Source organism: Apodemus sylvaticus, chromosome 1 (genome assembly GCF_947179515.1).
Source record: "Apodemus sylvaticus chromosome 1, mApoSyl1.1, whole genome shotgun sequence".
Lineage (NCBI taxonomy): Eukaryota > Metazoa > Chordata > Mammalia > Rodentia > Muridae > Apodemus > Apodemus sylvaticus.
Genome location: NC_067472.1, coordinates 200,874,948 through 200,888,164, shown reverse-complemented (window position 1 = coordinate 200,888,164; position 13,217 = coordinate 200,874,948).

The following is a 13,217-nucleotide window of genomic DNA, read 5'->3' as shown; positions in this document are numbered from 1 at the left end:
ATCTCACTAGATTACCCATTAAGTCGTGCTTATTGCATCATAGGGTCTTTCTGTGCATCCCTCCAACTAATTCTAGATTTGGACTCTAATTCCATTTCCAAAGGGTAAGCAATACAAAGTCAAATTTAGTTCCAATAGCCACTTACATCCTGGTTCCAATTTTCTATATCAGGTGCAATTTTCCTGCATCTTTTGGAGCAGTCCTCTTCTGCCTCCCAAGGCCTGGAGGAATCATAGGTATCCCCTGGTCTTCAGTCCTTGAGTTGGAAGGCAGATGCAGCTGGGACTCATTGGCAGTGCATGAGTGCCATATTTCCTGAATGTGTTTAGAATTAATAATGTCAAAAATCAATATTATCTGTGATAGGTTATGAAGTATTAATTAGAAAATAGATATTCTGACTTGTATTGAACTGTGGATTAACTGTAATTAATAATGACTCATAATTTTATTTGAAAATATTTAGAAGATTGAAGTGTTTTAACAGAACCAATGAAAATGCTTGAAACAATGGATTTATTACTTCTGCTGATTTCAAGTTTCCATAATGTGGATTATTTATTTACACAAGACATAATATCTCACTGATGTTTAGAATTGGTAAAATTCATTGAAAAATATTTTCTTAAAAAAGCCTGAATATCAGGCGGATCAATGGAATAGGATTGAAGATCCAGAAATGAACCAACACGCCTATGGCCATTTGATTCTCAACAAAAGGGCTGAAAACATCCAATAGAAAAAAGATAGCCTTTTCAACAAATGGTGCTGGTTCAACTGGAGGTCAGCATGCAGAAGAATGCTTATTGATCCATCCTTATCTCCTTGTAATAAGCTCAACTTCCAATGGATCAAGGACCTACACATAAAACCAGACACTCTGAAGCTAAAAGATAAGACACTAGGGAAGACCCTTGAGGACATTGGTACAGGGGGAAAGTTCCTGAACAGAACACCAATAGCTTATGCTCTAAGATCAAGAATTGACAAATGGGACCTCATAAAATTACAAAGTTTCTGTAAAGGCAAAGAACACCATCAAAAGGACAAATTAGGAAAAGATATTCAACGACCCTACATCCGACAGAGGGCTAATTTCCAATATATACAAAGAACTCAAGAACTTAGACCCCAGAAAACCAAATAATCCTATTATAAATGAGGTACAGATCTAAACAAAGAATTTTCACATGAAGAACTTCTGCAAATTGGTACAACCACTCTGGAAATCAGTCTGGCAGTTCCTCAGAAAACTGGGCAGGTCACCTCCAGAGGACCCTGGTATACCACTCCTGGGCATATACCCAGAGGATTCAATAAGGACACATGCTCCACTATGTTCATAGCAGCCCTATTTATAATAGCCAGAAGCTTGAAAGAATACAGGTATCACTCAACGGAGGAATGGATAAAAAAATGTGGTATATATACACAATGGAATACTATTCAGCCATTAGAAACAATGAATTCATGAAATTCTTAGACAAATGGATGGAGCTGTAGAATATCATACTAAGTGAGGTAACCCAGTCTCAAAAGATCAGTCATGGAATGCACTCACAATAAGTGGATATTAGCCTAGATATTTGGAATACCCAAAACATAATCCATACATCAAATGATGTCCAAGAAGAACGGAGGAATAACCCTTATTATGGAAAAACTCAGTGTAGAAGTATAGGGCAATTCCAGAACAGGGAAGTGGGAAGGGGTGGATGGGGGAATATTGGGAGGGAAGAGGGCTTATGGGACTTTCAGGGAGTGGGGAGTCAGTAAAGGGGAAATCATTTGAAATGTAAATAAAAATATATCAGAAAAAAGCCTGAATATTGAGTATTGAAATATGAGTATCAGAAATTCTAATTTTGTGTCTTTGATGCTTTAGGGTGTATCCAGCAATCATTCAAGGATAACTGAGACATTTTAATACAGTTCTGTTATGTATATTGGCACATGCTATTTTAATGTTCTTTGGATGATTGGCTGCTAGACCCATTCTATTTCCTGGCTCTTTGAAACAATGCAACCATAATCATGCATGTGCAAGTATTTGTGTGGAAGTGTTTTGACAAGAGTTCTCTTGCCTTTTGGTCAGGAATTGGATCTACTGAGAATGTCTCCCTAGGACTATTAAAATTCTCAAGCACTTGCTTTTCAAAGCAAAGTTGAAGAAAGGTATACAGTAATCAATAAATAGGGATTGAGAACTATGGTTTCATGATTTATACAGTGTCAAGTTGATGGGAATCATCTATGAATTTAGAGATACATCCCTCTGGTTGTATGTGTTAGAGATTTTCTAGATGGAATTAAAAGATCCAAGTGTTCCAGTCTGAATGTGGGAAGTGTGTGACCCTTGACCTGGAAGCTGAGGTTGAATAAACAGCAGCATAGTAGATGGCCACCAGAGGAGTGCATCCCTTCTTCTTTGTTCCCTTTCTGCAAGGCTAAAATGTTGTGCTCCAGCATACTCTACTCTCAGCCATGATGAACAGAATCTTCTGCAGCAATGAGCACTGTTTTTGCTGGCTGACTCCCAAGCTCATGCTTAGTTGCCCTGAACCTCCTTTCAAGGAATGGTGGACAATGTACACAGTTGCATGGGTCCTCCTTCATCAATTAACAACCCCTCACAAACATGCCTAAAGACCATTTTCATCTTAGTGATCCATACTTGCTATACATTTCTCAGGTAGGGACAAGATATCCTCAAAGTTAACACTGAGATGTTTAAATGAGATTCTTTTAAGTACAAGTGCACATTTTATTTCAAATTTCTTCATATGATGGTCGACTATGCTCATTCTTTTACCTGACTCTTTTAAACATGACAACAATAAATATGTATGTGCACTTATGTTTGTGCAAAGCTGACTTAAAGTCCTTCCACTAGAGATGTAGAAGTTGTATAACTGTACCAGATTTCATTTTTATTGCTAGTTTCTTCAATAACTACCTTACAGATCGCCATTCTATATCTCCACTGATCATCAACACAATACAGATATTTTTCACAGATCTACAGAAATAATTGTAAAATACCTATTGAACCCAAAATACCCTGAAAGCTAAAGCACTCCTGGGCAAAAAAGTAATACCAGATACCTCACAGAAATGTAGTAACAAGAATTGTGCAGCACCAAAAAAAAAGGGGGGGGAGGGAAGAATTATGAATGTAGTGGAATCTCAGACTCTTTTACAGTCTCCAGTTTAGTTTAATTGCACACTCAGAAAGTTCTACTTTTATTTTGATACTACACATTGGATATTACACTGAATCACATTAAGGTATATTTTCCACTCACACCCCACTATAGATGAGAGAGATTCCATTTCTCTTGTATACCCACTGTTATGTACCTATTAATTGATCCCAGGCACTTGGCCATTATTTTTTGCTGATTTTTGCACCTGGAAGCAGTGTGTAACTGAGTATTCTCGGTGCAGCTTCTATATAGTTCTTTTTTACACTGTCTCCTGATTAGTTTAATTCATTTATTCTCAACTCTACTTGTGTCTTTCATACAACTGATATATTTATTTTACATTTTATGCTTCTTATTTCTTTTGATTAGATCTTTCCTTTATTTACCTTTCAAATGTAAACCCACAGGCTTCCACAGCATGTAATAAGGATACATGCACCACTATGTTCATAGCAGTCCTATATATAATAGCCAGATGCTAGAAAGAACCAAGATGTCCCTCAGCGGAGGAATGGATACAGAATATGTGATATATATACACAATGGAGCACTATTCAGCCATTAAAAACAATGAATTCATGAAATCCTTAGACAAACGGAAGAATTATTACATGAAACTGCAGAATATCATCCTAAGTGAGGTTACCCAATCACAGAAGAACACTCATGATGTGCACTCTCTGATAAGTGGATATTAGCCTAGAAGCTTGGAATACCCAAGACACAATTCACATATCAAATGAAGCCCAAGAAGAGAGAAGGAGAGGCCCCTGGTCCTGGAAAGACTCAGTGCAGCAGTGTAGGGGAATACTAAGTCACAGAAGCAGGAAGAGGTGGACTGAGGGGGTTAGGGAGAGGGAAGAGGTCTTATGGGACCTCATGGAGGAGGAATCCAGGAAAGGGGAAGTCATTTAAAATGTAAATAAAGAAGATATCAAATAAAAAATATTGTCCACTTTCCTAATTTCCCCTTCAAAAATACTCTATCTCATCCCCCCAACCCCCTGCTCACCAATCTACCAACCATATCTTCCCTGTCCTGGAATTCCCTACACTGGGGCATCAAGCCTTCACAGGACCAAGGGCCTCTCCTCTCATTGATGTCTGACAAGACCATCCTCTGCTATGTATGCTTCTGGAGCCCTGGGTCCCTCCATGTGAACTTGTTGGTTGGTGGTTTAGTTCCTTGGATCTCTGGGGTTACTGATTGATTCATATCATTTTTCCTTCTAGGGGGTTGCAAACCCCATCAGCTCCTTGGTTCCTTTCTGTATATCCTCCATTGCAGATCCTGTACTTAGTTCATTGGTTGGCTGTGAGCATCACTTCTGTATTTGTCAGTCACTGGCAGAGCCTCTCAGGAGACAGTTATATCAGACTCCTGTCAGCAAGCTTTTGTTGACATCCACAATAGTGTCTGGGATTGGAAAGTATATATGGGATGAATCCCCAGATGGGACGGTCTCCGGATTGCCTTTCATAAATTCACTGTTTTTAGTAGTTGCCTAGTGCTCCATTGTGTAAATGGACCACATTTTCTGCATCCACTCCTCTGTTGAAGGTGAAATGGATTCTTTCCAGCTTCTGGCTCTCATAAATAAGGCTGTTATAAACATATTGGAGCATGTGACCTTATCACACGTTTGAACATCATCTTGGTATTTGAGTAGGAGTAGTATTGCTGGGTCCTCAGGTAGTATTTTGTCCAATTTTTTAAAAGAATTTCCAAAATGATTTCCAGAGTGCTTGTACTGGCTTGCAAACCCAGCAGCAATGAAGGAGTGTTCCTCTTTCTCCACATCCTTGTCAGCATCTGCTGTCACCTGAGTTTTGATCTTAGCCATTCTTATAGATTTTGTTGGAATCTCAGGGATGTTTTGATTTGCATTTCCTTCATGATTAAGTATTTTGAGCATTTCTTTAGATGCCTTTTAGCCATTCAGTGTTACTTCAGGTGAGAATTCTTTGTTTGGCTCTGTGCCTCATTTTTAATAGGGTTACATTGTTCACTGAATTCTAAGTTCTTGAATTCTTTGTATATATTGGATATTAGCCCTCTATCAGGTGTAGGATTGGTAAAGATTTTCATAATCTGTTGGTTGCCATTTTGTACGATTGATAGTAGGTGAAGGGGGAGCACCATCATAGAGGCAGGGGCAGGGGGATGGGACAGGGAGTTTAAGAAGAGGAAACATTAGCCAGGTGGTGGTGGTGCACACCTGTATTCCCAGCACTCTGGGAGGCAGAGGCAGGCAGATTTCTGAGTTCAAGGCCAGCCTGGTCTACAGAGTGAGTTCCAGGACAGCAAGGGCTACACAGAGAAACCCTGTCTTGAAAACATCCAAATCCACCCCCCCCAAAAAAGAAGAGGAGGCATTGAAAGTGGATACATTAGAAATGTAAATATAGGGCGGGGCGGCGGCGGCGGCGGCAGCGGCAGCAGTGGCTGCTCCAGCTGAAGGGCCATCAGCAGTGGAACCAAGGCATCACAGGGACCAGTTAGGCCCTGCGCCCACGACCACTGACCTTCGCTAACCAGCCGGGCAGCAAGCAGCTGCAGTTGTGCGGCGCCTTTCCTGCACGGAGGCCACTTCAGAACTCGGCCTCCCACCAGTCAGGAGAGGAGCGTCCATCTTGGTTCCGTACTCCAGGAATCGGACAGACTGAGGTACACAAACATAATCCGAGGCCAACACCGCGGTGGTCTGAGCCCGACGGGCGTTGGCCTGCACCCAGGCCCTGGGCGGGTCGGGGGGCCATCGGGGTGCCAACCCAAACAGGAGGTTTTTTGCCCAGGCCTGCGAGCACACCGCCGCCATTTTGCCTGCAGGACGACAGAGAGTTCAGGCGGGCAGACCTGTAACAGGCATAGCCTAAGGCTAACAAAGCGGGGGTCCAGGCCCCAAAAGGCACAGGACTGACCCCAAGAACTGGGCGGCTTGGTGGGCCATCTGTGAGTCAACCCGCCCAGGTGATTGTTAGCAAAGCAGACTCTCCCGGCGCTTTCAGGGAGCGCGGGCGCGCACGCCCGCCATCCTAGTCACCTGGCAAACCCAATTAACAGTCATAGCCCTAGGGGAACTTTGCTCGGACCTTGGCCTCCCAGGCTTTTGCCTGGACTCAGGGACTGGGCGGCCAGGCTAACCTTGTGTGCGACAGCCCGGTTGGCGGATCGGCTGCCCAGCGGAGTGAGCGGAACACAGGGGAGGTCACAGTAACATACACCGTCGGCACTCCCTGGGCGTGCACACGGGCTCCATCTGCTCCACAGACACAATCTGGGGCAAGGCCTCAGGCAGAAGCCCTTAGTTCTACTCTCTCCGCTTCTGGATCCAGATCAGTCTGGGCGGCAGCATTACATCTCCAAGTCCTGCAAGTGGCTAGCTGGGCTTCTGGGCGGCCAGCTGGGAGAAGTCAGTGTGCTCCAGTGAATCCAGCGGGCCCCAGCGGGAGCCTTCGGGTGCCTGCTTTGGGATCGGAACAGCCTGGGCAGCAGCACACTGTCTACAAGCAGTGCAGGAGGTAAGCTGTGCACCAGAGGCCAACAGGGAAGGGGCAGCTTGCACTGGTGAGTCCAGCACTGACAAGATAAACTAACACCAGTGAGATCTAGATGGCAAAAGGCAAACGCAGGAACGTCACTAACAGAAATCAAGGCAATATGGCAACATCTGAACCCAATTCTCCTCTACCAACATGTCCTGGATACCCCATCACACCAGTAAAACAAGATTTGGATTTAAAATCACTGGTCATGATGCTGGTACAGGAACACATGAAGGTCATACATAAAGAAATTCAGGAGAAAATGGATCAAAAGTTAGAAGCCCTTGCAAGGGAAACACAAAAATCATTGAAAGAAATCCAGGAGAATACAAAAGCCAACAAGGAGGAAATGCAAAAAACACTTAAAGAAATACAGGAGAACTTTGCTCAACAGGCTGAGGTCATGAAAGACGAAACACAAAGATCTCTTAAAGAAATACAGGAGAACTTTGGTCAACAGGCTGAGCTCATGAAAGAGGAAACACAAAAATCTCTTAAAGAATTACAGGAAAACACAAACATGCAAGTGAAGGAGCTAAGCAAAACCATCCAGGATCTAAAATCAGAAGTAGAAACAACTAAGAAAACTCAAAGGGAGACAACTTTGGAGATAGAAAGCCTTGGGAAGAAATCAGGGGACAGAGATACAAATATCAACAACAGAATACAAGAGATAGAAGAAAGAATCTCAGATGCTGAAGATTCCACAGAAACCATGGACTCAACAGTTAAAGAAAATGCAAAATGCAAAAAGCTTGTAACCCAAAACATCCAGGAAATCCAGGACACAATGGGAAGACCAAACCTAAGGATTATAGGCATAGATGAGAGTGAAGATTTACAACTTAAAGGGCCAGCAAATATCTTCAATAAAATTATGGAAGAAAACTTCCCTAACCTAAAGAGAGAGATGCCCATGAATATACAAGAAGCCTACAGAACTCCAAACAGACTGGACCAGAACAGAAATACTTCCCGTCACATAATAATCAAAACACCAAATGTTCTAAACAAAGAAAGAATACTAAAGGCAGTAAGAGAAAAAGGCCAAGTAACATATAAAGGAAGACCTATCAGAATCACAGCAGACTTTTCACCTGAGACTATGAAGGCTAGAAGGTCCTGGGCAGATCTCATGCAGACTCTAAGAGAACACAAATGCCAACCAAAACTACTATATCCAGCAAAACTCTCAATCACCATAGATGGAGAAACTAAGATATTTCATGACAAAACCAAGTTTACCCAATATCTATCCACAAACCTGGCCCTAAAAAGGATAATAGGAGGACAACACCAATACAAGGAGGGAAACTTCACCCTGGAAAAAGCAAGATAGTAACCTTTCATCAAACCCAAAAGAAGTTAAGCATTCAAATTTAAAAAATAACGTCAAAAATGATAGGAAGTAACAATCACTATTCCTTAATATCTCTTAACATCAATGGACTTAATGCCCCAATAAAAAGACACAGACTAACTGAATGGATACGTAAACAGGACCCTACATTTTGCTGCTTACAGGAAACACACCTCAGGGTCAAAGACAAACACTACCTTAGAGTAAAAGGCTGGAAGACAATTTTACAAGCAAATGGTCTCAGGAAACAAGCTGGAGTAGCCATTTTAATATCAGATAAAATTGACTTTCAACCCAAAGTCATCAAAAGAGAACCTGAGGGACACTTCTTGCTGGTCAAAGGAAAAATACAAAAAGAAGAACTGTCAATCCTGAACATCTATGCCCCAAATGCAAGGGCACCCTCTTTCGTAAAAGAAACTTTATTAAAACTAAAAGCACACATTACACCTAACACAATAATTGTGGGTGACTTCAACACTGCTCTTTCCTCAATGGACCGATCAGGAAAACAGAAACTAAACAGGGACACAATGAAACTAATTGAAGCTTTGGACCAATTAGATTTAACAGATATATATAGAACATTCTATCCTAAAACAAAAGAGTATACCTTTTTCTCAGCACCTCATGGTACCTTCTCCAAAATCGACCATATAATTGGTCACAAGACAGACCTCAACAAATATAAGAAGATCGAAATAATCCCATGCCTCCTATCTGATCACTATGGACTAAAAGTGGTCTTCAATAGCAACAGAAACAACAGAAAGCCCACATACACGTGGAAACTGAACAATACTCTACTCAATGATACCTTGGTCAAGGAAGAAATAAAGAAAGAAATTAAAGACTTTTTAGAACACAATGAAAATGAAAACACAACATACCCAAATCTATGGGACACAATGAAAGCAGTGCTAAGAGGAAAACTCATAGCCCTGAGTGCCTCCAAAAAGAAAATGGAGAGAGCATACATTACCAGCTTAATGACACACCTGAAAGCCCTGGAACAAAAAGAAGCTATTTCGCCCAGGAGGAGTAGAAGGCAGGAAATCATCAAACTCAGGGCCGAAATCAATCAAGTAGAAACAAAGAGAACCATACAAAAAATCAACAATACCAGGAGCTGGTTCTTTGAGAAAATCAACAAGATAGATAAACCCTTAGCCAGAATGACCAAAGGGCACAGAGAAAGTATCCAAATTAACAAACTTAGAAATGAAAAGGGAGATATAACAACGGAAACTGAGGAAATCCAAAAAATCATCAGATCCTACTACAAGAGCCTATACTCAACACAACTGGAGAATCTGGAGGAAATGGACAATTTCCTTGACAGATACCAAATACCAAAATTAAATCAGGACCAACTAGACCATCTAAACAGTCCCATAATGCCTAAAGAAATAGAAGGAGTCATAGAAAGTCTTCCAACCAAAAAAAGCACAGGACCAGATGGCTTCAGTGCAGAATTCTACCAGACCTTCAAAGAAGAGTTAACACCAATACTCTTCAAACTATTCCACAAAATAGAAACAGAAGGAACACTACCCAATTCCTTCTACGAAGCCACAATTACGCTGATACCAAAGCCACACAAAGATCCAACAAAGAAAGAGAACTTCAGACCAATTTCCCTTATGAACATCGATGCAAAAATACTCAATAAAATTCTTGCCAACCGAATCCAAGAACACATCAAAACGATCATCCACCATGATCAAGTAGGCTTTATCCCGGGAATGCAGGGTTGGTTCAATATACGGAAATCCATCAATACAATCCACTACATAAACAAACTCAAAGAACAAAACCACATGGTCATTTCATTGGATGCTGAAAAAGCATTTGACAAAATTCAGCATCCCTTCATGCTTAAAGTCTTGGAGAGAACAGGAATTCAAGGCCCATACCTAAACATAGTAAAAGCAATATACAGCAAACCGGTAGCCAGCATCAAACTAAATGGAGAGAAACTTGAAGCAATCCCACTGAAATCAGGGACCAGACAAGGCTGCCCCCTTTCTCCTTATCTTTTCAATATTGTACTTGAGGTACTAGCTCGGGCAATTCGACAACATAAGGAGGTCAAAGGGATACAAATTGGAAAGGAAGAAGTCAAACTATCATTATTTCCAGACGACATGATCGTCTACCTAAGTGACCCAAAGAACTCCACTAGAGAGCTCCTACAGCTGATAAACAACTTCAGCAAAGTGGTAGGTTATAAAGTCAACTCAAGCAAATCAGTGGCCTTCCTATACTCAAAGGATAAGCAGGCTGAGAAAGAAATTAGGGAAATGACCCCCTTCACAATAGCCACAAACAGTATAAAGTATCTTGGGGTGACTCTTACCAAACATGTGAAAGATCTGTATGACAAGAACTTCAAGACTCTGAAGAAGGAAATGGAAGAAGACCTCAAAAAATGGGAAAACCTCCCATGCTCATGGATCGGTAGAATCAATATAGTTAAAATGGCCATTTTGCCTAAAGCACTATACAGATTCAGTGCAATACCCACCAAAATCCCAACTCAATTCTTCACAGAGTTAGAAAGAGCAATTATCAAATTCATCTGGAACAACAAAAAACCCAGGATAGCTAAAACTATTCTCAGCAACAAAAGGAAATCTGGGGGAATCAGTATCCCTGACCTCAAGCAATACTACAGAGCAATAGTGTTAAAAACTGCATGGTATTGGTACAGTGACAGGCAGGAGGATCAATGGAACAGGATTGAAGATCCAGAAATGAACCCACACACCTATGGCCACTTGATCCTCGACAAAGAGGCTGAAAACATCCAATGGAAAAAAGATAGCCTTTTCAACAAATGGTGCTGGTTCAACTGGAGGTCAGCATGCAGAAGAATGCGAATTGATCCATCCTTGTCTCCTTGTACTAAGCTCAAATCCAAATGGATCAAGGACCTCCACATAAAGCCAGACACTCTGAAGCTAATAGAAAAAAAACTGGGGAAGACCCTTGAGGACATCGGTACAGGGAGAAAGTTTCTGAACAGAACACCAATAGCGTATGCTCTAAGAGCAAGAATTGACAAATGGGACCTCATAAAATTACAAAGTTTCTGTAAGGCAAAGGACACCATCAAGAGGACAAATCGGCAACCAACAAATTGGGAAAAGATCTTCACCAATCCTACATCAGATAGAGGGCTAATATCCAATATATATAAAGAACTCAAGAAGTTAGACTCCAGAAAACCAAACAACCCTATTAAAAAATGGGGTACAGAGTTAAACAAAGAATTCTCACCTGAAGAACTTCGGATGGCAGAGAAGCATCTTAAAAAATGCTCAACTTCATTAGTCATTAGGGAAATGCAAATCAAAACAACCCTAAGATTTCATCTTACACCAGTCAGAATGGCTAAGATTAAAAATTCAGGAGACAGCAGGTGTTGGAGAGGGTGTGGAGAAAGAGGAACACTCCTCCACTGCTGGTGGGGTTGCAAATTGGTACAACCACTCTGGAAATCAGTCTGGCGGTTCCTCCGAAAACTGGGCACCTTACTTCCAGAAGATCCTGCTATACCACTCCTGGGCATATACCCAGAAGACTCCCCACCATGTAATAAGGATACATGTTCTACTATGTTCATAGCAGCCCTATTTGTAATTGCCAGATGCTGGAAAGAACCCAGGTATCCCTCAACAGAAGAGTGGATGCAAAAAATGTGGTATATCTACACAATGGAGTACTATTCAGCCATTAGAAACAATGAATTCATGAAATTCTTAGGCAAATGGATGGAGCTAGAGAATATCATACTAAGTGAGGTAACCCAGACTCAAAAGGTGAATCATGGTATGCACTCACTAATAAGTGGATATTAACCTAGAAAACTGGAATACCCAAAACATAATCCACACATCAAATGAGGTACAAGAAGAAAGGAGGAGTGGCCCCTGGTTCTGGAAAGACTCAGTGAAACAGTATTCAGCAAAACCAGAACGGGGAAGTGGGAAGGGGTGGGTGGGAGGACAGGGGAAGAGAAGGGGGCTTGCGGGACTTTCGGGGAGTGGGGGGGCTAGAAGAGGGGAAATCATTTGAAATGTAAATAAATTATATCGAATAATAAAAAAAAAAGAAAAAAAAGAAATGTAAATATAAAAAATATTTAAAAAGAAGAACAAAAGCACCATTAAATAAAGCCAGTTGAATCATGTTCTGTACATAATAAAACTGTATAAATGTTTGCTTCTTATATAAAATCCTATGTTTAATGGTTCCCCCCTCCACAATGAAAAGAATACAGCAGTGTAGGTATCTAATTTATAGGTCGGTTTATTACTCAAAGTTTGTAAGCTTATACATCAATCCAGTAGTTCCTTCTCATGTTCCATGTGTCTGACAGGAGGACAAAAAGACTACAAGGCTTTGGTAGTGAGAGGACAGAAAATATTTTCTTTTACTGTAAGTCCATTATTTTCTTCTTAGAAGGTATTCAGTGAGGATGACATCCAGGAGAGAGAATGTCATGGCTTAGTGGCTTCTACAATAATACAGACTCATTTATTACTCTACTCTACCAAAACAAAGAACTGTAAAGCATTGTCCAATAAATATTATTCTTTCAGATTACCCCAAGACACGATTAGAAATTATGAGTTCAAAAAGTAAAAATTGGAAAGATGATTTTACTGATTTCAACTAATTTTATCAAAGGGAATTAAAGAGGGGAAATGAAACAAGAAAAACTATTTTAGTGCAGTACAAAGACACATGAATAGATATTTTCATAATGTTTTCATTAAAAATTTATGACAGTGATGATTCCTGGGCTGGTGGGGGTGGGAATACCTGCATGTCAAGGAGAGCAGAGGTGCATGCTGGGAACAGATGACACTGCTGCCTGCACATGTGCAGCCTCAGTGCCAGGCAGAGCTCCTGTTTTCCAGCACTGCTGCCTACAGGCTGTATGGCCCCAGGCAATTGCCAGACTCCACCATTCCAGGGGTATGCACATGCAGCTGACCTCATGAACATTAGTGAGTCATCCTGGAGAGGAAGCAGCATAACAGAGAAAGTCCCACATGCAGCATCCTGGAGCACATCGAGACTGATGCTGTGGAAG